The sequence below is a fragment of the Pezoporus wallicus genome, unplaced genomic scaffold (genome assembly GCF_028554395.1).
Source record: "Pezoporus wallicus isolate ANWC-B61680 ecotype Strahan unplaced genomic scaffold, APGP_CSIRO_Pwel_v1 contig_227, whole genome shotgun sequence".
In the NCBI taxonomy this organism is placed as follows: Eukaryota; Metazoa; Chordata; class Aves; order Psittaciformes; family Psittacidae; genus Pezoporus; species Pezoporus wallicus.
In genome coordinates, this window is record NW_026635704.1 from 10,900,274 (window position 1) to 10,907,942 (window position 7,669).

The following is a 7,669-nucleotide window of genomic DNA, read 5'->3' on the forward strand; positions in this document are numbered from 1 at the left end:
GGAGAGCACGGCACTGCACCTGCATAGTTTCTTCCAAACCTTTCCAGTATGGACCACTCATGGCAATGTGCATGTAAAGCTGCAGATCCATTAGGATTAGAGTTAGTGCTAGGGTTAGGGTTAGGGGTTACAGATCCAGAAAGTCTTCAGTTCCATGGACAGAAGCATGAAAATGGCATGCCAGGGAGAACACAACACTGCATCAACATTGCTTCTTCCACACCTTTCCAATCTGGACCACTCATGGCGATGTGCCCATAAATCCTCAGATCCATTAGGATTACTGTTAGTGTTAGAGTTAGGGATAGGTTTCAGAGATCCACAAAACCCTCAGCTCCAGGGACACTGGGGCTACAAAGGGCATGTCAATAAGAGTACGGCACTACACCAGCATTATTCCTTCCTCACCTTTCCCAAACGGACCACTATGGAAATTTCCACGTTAATCAGTGCATCGATTCAGATTAGGCTAGGGTTAGAGTTAGTGCTAGGGTTCAGAAATTCACAATGACTCAGCTTTAGCGACACTGGTGCTTTAAAAGTTATGGTAAAGAGAGCACAGCACTGCACCGACATTGTGCTTTCCACACGTTTCCCATCTGGACCTCTTATAGCAACGTGCAAGTAAACTGCAGATTCATTCGGATTAGGTTTAAGGTTAAAGTTAAACTTAAGGTTCAGAGATTCACAAAGCAGTGAGTTTTAGGGACACTGGTGCTGCAAGAGGTATGACAAGGAGAACACGGCACTGCACCTACATTGTGCCTTTCATGCCTTTCCCATCTGGTCCACTCTTGTTAGTGTGCATGTAAATCCACAGATCCATTCAGTTTAGGGTTAGTGCTACGTTTAGGGTTAGAGTTAGGGTTAGGTTTCGGAGATCCAGAAAGTCCTCAGTTTGATGGACAGTGGGGCTGAAAATTGCATGCCAGGGGAAAAATGGCTTTGCGGCTTTGCACCAGCATTGCCCATTTCACACCTTTTCCATGTAGACCGCTTACAGCAATATGTGCTTAGAGATGCATATCCGTTCACATTTAGGTTAAGGTCAGAGTTAGGGATATGGGTCAGAGATCCACAAAGCCCTCAAGTCCAGGGTCACTGCAGCTGCAAAAGGCATGTGAATGAGAGCATGGCACTGCACCAGCATTGTCCTTTCCACACCATTCTACTCTCTACCACTCATGAGCTCTCTTGGAGTACTGAGTATAGCTCTGGTGTCCTCAGCATAAAAAGGACATGGAACTGCTGGAACAAGTCCAGAGAAGGGCCATGAGGATGATCAGGGGACTGGAGCACCTCCCGTATGAAGACAGGCTGAGAAAGTTCGGGCTGTTCAGCCTGGAGAAGAGAAGGCTGCTTGGAGACCTCATAGCAGCCTTCCAGTATCTGAAGGGGGCCTATAGGGATGCTGGGGTGGACTCTTCATGAGGTACTGTAGTGATAGGACAAGGGGTAATGGGTTAGAACTCAAACAGGGGAAGTTTAAATTGGATATAAGGAAGAAGTTCTTTCCTGTTAGGGTGGTGAGGCACTGGAATGGGTTGCCCAGGGAAGTTGTGAATGCTCCATCCCTGGCAGTGTTCAAAGCCAGGTTGGACAGAGCCTTTGGTGACATGGTTTAGTGCGAGGTGTCCCTGCCCATGGAAGGGGAGTTGGAACTAGATGATCTTAAGGTCCTTTCCAACCCTAGATATTCTATGATTCTATAATAAATGACAATGTCTAGGGTACTTCATATCAGTGCAGAGGTACAGGTTAGTCATTCAGCTGAATAAATAAAAGCAGATCTACATGCTCATTGCTGTTAGTGTACCAGACTGAAATTGTGTGAAAGGCGCAGTGTTAGTGCAGTATCGTGCTCTCCTTGGCATTCTTCTTGGAGCATCAGTGTTCCTAAAGCTGTGAGCTTTGTGGATGTCTTAACCCTAACAGTAACTCTAACCCTAACCCAAATCCAAATGGATCTGCACCTTTATGTGCATATTGCCAGGAGTTGTCTATATAGGAAATGCAAGAAATGTGCAATGTTGGTGCTGTGCTGTCCTTAGAATTCTCTTTTTAGCCCCAGTGTCCCTGGAGTTGAGGGATCTCTGAACCCTAGCCCTAGCCCTAACTCTAATCTGAATGTATCTGAGGAGTTACATGAACATTGCCATTAGTGGTACAGATTGGAATGGTGTGGAATAAGTAATTTTAGTGTACTGCCATGCTCTCCTTGGCATGCATTTTGCATCCCCAGCATTCCTGGAACAGAGGTCTTTGTGGATATTTGAACCCTAACTCTAATTTTAACCCTAACACTAGCCTTAACCCTAATCCTAATGGATCTACAGCTTTACATGCAGATTTCCATGAGTGGTCCAGATTGGAATTGTGTGGAAGAGGCAATGTTGGTGCAGTACCGTGTTCTCCTTTGTATGACATTTGTAACACCACTGTCCCTGTAGCTGAAGGTTTTGTGGATCTCTGAACCCTAATCCTAACTGTAAGCCTAAACCTAACCCTAACTTTAACCTCATTTAGAACTCTTCTGTGGGTTTAGATGTTACATTACAGTGAGTGATCTATATGGGGAAGTTGTGGAAGCAACAATGTTGGTACAGTGCCGTGCTCGATTTGGTGTTCCTTTTTCATAGAACTCAGGACTTTGTGGATCTCTGAATCCTAACCCTGACCCAAATCCTAACCCTAACCTGAATGGAACTGAGGCTTTATATGTCCGTTGCTGTGAGTGATCCAGATTTGAATGGTGTGAAAGGGGCAATGTTGTTGCACTATCATGCTCTCCCTGGCATGCCCTTTCCAGAACCAGTGTCTCTGGAGCTGAGGGCTTTGTGAATCTCTGAACATTATATCCAATTATAACTCTACCTCTAACCCTAACCCTAACCCTAAACTCAACCTGAATTTATCTGTGGTTTAAAGTGCACATTGCCTTGAGTGGTCCAGATGGGAATGGTGCGAAAGGGGCAATGTTGGTGTATTGTTGTGCTCTCTTTGGCATGCCTTTTACAGCACCAGTGTGCCTGGAGTTGAGGTCTTTGTGTATCTCTGAACCTTAACCCTAAATCTAACCCTAACCCTAATCCGAATGTATTTGGTGCATAATGAAGCTCTTCTTTTGAGAAGTGTTCCTTAACACTGAATCATAGATTCATAGAATAGTTAGAGTTGGAAAGGACCTTAAGAACATCTAGTGCCAACCCCCCTGCCATGGGGAGGAATTACACACCAAACCATGTCACCCAAGATTCCTTCCAACCTGGCCTTGAACACTGCCAGCAATAGGACATTTATCACTTCTCTGGGCAACATTTTCTAGTTTCTCACCACCCTCATGATGAAGAACTTCTTCCTTATATCTATTTAACCTGAACTTCTGCTTATTAAGTTTTAACCCACCACCCTTTGACATGTATATAAAGACTTAAAGCCTGACATTCTTATGTTTCCTCAGCCCCATACTTTAGCCAAAAAATGGCCTGTGGTTGAGTACTTTTCTTTGTACATATAAAACAACAGTACTGTATCATCTTTTCCCCATCTTTTCCATTTGTATCAGACATATCTTTCCAATTTATTTTTTATTTTTCAACATCCTCCCTAAGAGACTTTCCTGAGGAATGTTATTCCTGGGATGATTTCCCTCATCCCCTCTCTTAGGCCTAATTTTTTTTAGGTCCCATTCTGTTTCCCAAGACTTCCTTTTTACAAGTCCTTACATTTTGTCCTTTTCCAGCTGCATTCACCGTGGAAAAACAGAAACATGGATATGGAATACACACTTGCTTCATACTTATTTGTACATCAGGCACCCATGATCACTCAAGTCTCTCAGAATGTCCCAGCCACCAAGGTAATACTTAAAGTCCAATTTTCTTGCCTTGGTCTGTGTACGGATTTGCCTGGTTGCTGCAGTGGTGCCTACTTTTTCCTTTATCTCTTTTCCCTCCTCTGGTTCACTGGGTCTACCTTATAAAAATAGTCTCAGGATTTAGCCAGTAGTCAGATTTAGTCAACCCCTGTTGACTCAGCATGAGGCCATTGAAATCAACGGGATGTGTCTCCCCGTCCTTCGGCAGTGGAGGTCCCCTCAACAATGCCTTGATCCTAGATGAGCCCCCAGATTGTGAGAAATGGTCCCTAGATGAATCTTTTCTTGTAAAAGCTCAGGGTAGACACAACGGTAAAGCAGCTATTTATTTAAGTTTTTGCAAAAACCTGTGTCCTAGCAAGTAGGAACACAAAGCAAAATCAGAACTATGATTTATATTTCCTATCCCATCTGCAAGTTCCCTCCCTTGTTTCCCCATTGGTTGGGTACTCTGAGATTTACAGCCTATCTGACACATATAATCTACATGCTAACTGTTCTGCCTCTGTTTAAATCTCCCCTCTCTCAATTTTGTACTCCCCTTCCTCTTACTTATTAATCTCCTTCTATGGTTCCATTTCTCTGGCAGACATGCGGTACTTTTATTTTTACTTTTAATTTACTGTTTAACCAGCTTGCACCTGCCTAGTTTCATAGGTTATACAAAGATAGTATTCTTTTTAACCACAGAGTGTGACTTTCATCCAGAGATAATATTGTCTTTAACCACAGAGTGTGTCTTTCAAAGTTATGGCATCTCAAACCCTTTGTTTTGTTTTCTTAGTAACTTAGCCCAAGCCCCAGTATTGAAAAATCTTAATATTGCAAAGCCTTAATATTGATCTTAAAGCTCTAATATTGTAAAGCCTTAATATTACAAAGCCCTATCCCCAATAATATGAAAACAACATGGGTACCCTCTCACAGAGATCCACAAAGCCCTCAGCGCCAGTAACTCTGGTCCTGCAAAAGTCATGACAAGGAGAGCACGGCACTGAGCCAGCATTTCCCCTTCCACACCTTTCCAATATGGACCACTCATGGACATGTACACATAAGGCCGCAGATACGTCCAGATTAAGGTTAGAATTACACTTAGGGTTAGGGTTCAGAGATCCACAAAGCCCTCAGCTTTAGGGACACTGGGGCTGCAAGAGGAATGCCAAGGAGAGCACGGCACTGAAATAATGTTGCTGCTTCAACACGTTTCCTATCTGGACCACTCGTGGCAATATGCACTTAAAGCTGCAGATCCATCCATATTAGGGTTTGGGTTTAGCTATCCACAAAGCCCTCAGCTCCAATGGGAGCATGGCACTGCACCAATATTGCTCCTTCCACACCTTTCCCATCTGGGCCACTCATGGTTTTGGTAACCTCCGCCTCAGATCCAATCAGATTAGGTTTAGTGTTAGAGTTCGGAGATCCACAAAGCCCACAGCTTCAGGGACACTGGTGCTGCAAAAGCATATCTAGGAGAGCACGGCACTGCACCAGTATTACCCTTTCACGCCTTTTTTATCTGTACTACCAACAGTGCTGTGTGACCTAAGCCTCATCTTCAGTACGCCATGCAGATAAGCTTTAGGGTCAATGTTCAGAGAATCACAGTTCCCACAGCTCCAGGGACACTGGTCCTGCAAAAGGCATGCTAAGGGCATCAAGGCACTGTACCAACATTTTCCTTCCATACCTTTCTGATAGGGGCCACCCATGGTTCTATGTTTTTTTGGAATAGGTCTAAGGCACCCAAGTCAAAATCAGGAACTGAGTAACAAGGGTGGCTTCCAGTCTTTCTAAGGCATCATGGGGCATTTTTTGAGGCTTTGGTGAGGTTTTTTTAGATATTCCCCTGCAGCTGGACTTCTCTTAATTCCATGCCTGCAGTTCAGTCTTGCCTTTTAAGTTTATGGATTTGGCCAGGATACATACTTGAGAAGGAATCCATCTACTGGGGATCACTGCTGGGCATAGGAACCACCTTTTATGTTGAGTGCCTATTTGGTGACAAGGCTGTCATTTCCAGAATCTTACTTTCTAATCTATGAGCTACCATGTAAAGACAAAGCTGTAGTCACTATCATTTGACGATGCTGAATGTTTCCATTGTTCTCCCTTATTGTGGTGGCACACCACTCTCAATATGTGCTGTGTGCACTGACTGGATTCTTACAAGGAAACTTGAAAGCAGGTGAAACAACACTTAAGATTTATTTAACAGGAGGAGACAGCATGATCCAAATTATTTTAATACTTTAACATGTACTGTCATTCCGCTTTTAAACAGCAAACACAAAAAGGCAGAAGGTCCTGAACCAAAACGTATGCTCCCTGCTGTATGAGAGCAAAGATGTGAACGTGTTTGTCTCCAACTTAACAATACCCCAGAGGGCACTTTTGTGTTCAACACTAAGAAATATCAGCATAACAGATGTTTTTCCCCTTTAGCATTACAGAGTTCCTTCAAAATGTGCTCTGGTCCTGGTTTTCCAGTGTGGTCAACTGCTCTGAGTCAGTGTCATGAAAAACCAGGTCCTAGAATTAATATTATTTTGCCCTGTTATTCCTTTTCCTTTTTCTGTTTGTTTTTTTGTTTGTTTGGTTTTTTTTTTTTTTTTTTTTTTCAGATTTGAATATAGGCAAAGCATTGCCTGGACAGGGAAGCTTAATTAACTAAACCCACAGATTAATCATTCAGATTAAATTGCTTGTATCTATCTAGCACTGTGGTATTTATTTATAGAGTAATTATTATCAAATGTCTTGAGATAAAAGTCTTTAGACTAAGAACACTGTTATCATTCAAATACATATTTATATACTTCAAACTCCAAATCTTCAGCTATGCTGAGAAAATGTTTAAAGTCACAGTAAGACTCAAAACAAAGGAAATAAATAAAACATTAAGGTTGAATTTGCAGTCATGAGATTGTGAGCTCCTTGGAGCAAAGACTTTCCTCCTTATGAAGTATCTAGTGAAGTGTCTAGCACACAGTGGGTATTACTCAATGTAATTATTATCCTCTTATTGTAAAACTTTCACATCGCGTTTTCTGTGTGTTTTGTGGGTTATTTTTCCTTTTTCTCTTTTATTTCTTAGAGAATCACACTTTTTGAAAGATTTTTGTCAGTCTCTGAGGGCTGTAACAGAGCCTAGGAGCAATTCTGAGGCTTATGTTTTTAAATATTTTGGGAGGGTTTGGTACAAAGCCACTGGAAAAAAATGGATGGAAAATTATAAAGAAGTTTTTCTTTTGGTCTATATAAGCTATGGCAGAGACATCACAGGCCTTTAAACATTTAATAATACTTTTTGGAATTTTCTTACTGCACTTCACATTTTCTGAACTCCTTCCCCAATATTTCTCAAGGATTCCCTCTATATTTTTTCCTGACTCCTACAAAAATGCAAAGTTTTCATCTGCATGAAGTAGTTCTCTGCAGGATTTCTCTAGCCTTCTCAAAAAAAGAGACAGTACAAGGTTGAGGTTTTTAAAGTTATTTGGGAATCTATGTCCTAAAGAATCAAGGACAAATTAGGCATTTAGCTATTTTGAGAATCTTGTCCCAGATCATCGTGCTTTCAGAGGTGTAACTGCATGCTGGCTTCCAGTGAAGGCTAAAGAGAAATGCATTTCAGTTTGAAGGGAAATTCTCAAAGGTAAAACACAACTCAGAAAATTCCCAAGAGACTGTAGTCTATGGGAATTTCTGGAGGGATGTTTTTTCCTTGGTGTATAACTCTCAACATTCAGAGTTTCAGAACCTCATGAGTCGAGATGGCCTTTTGGT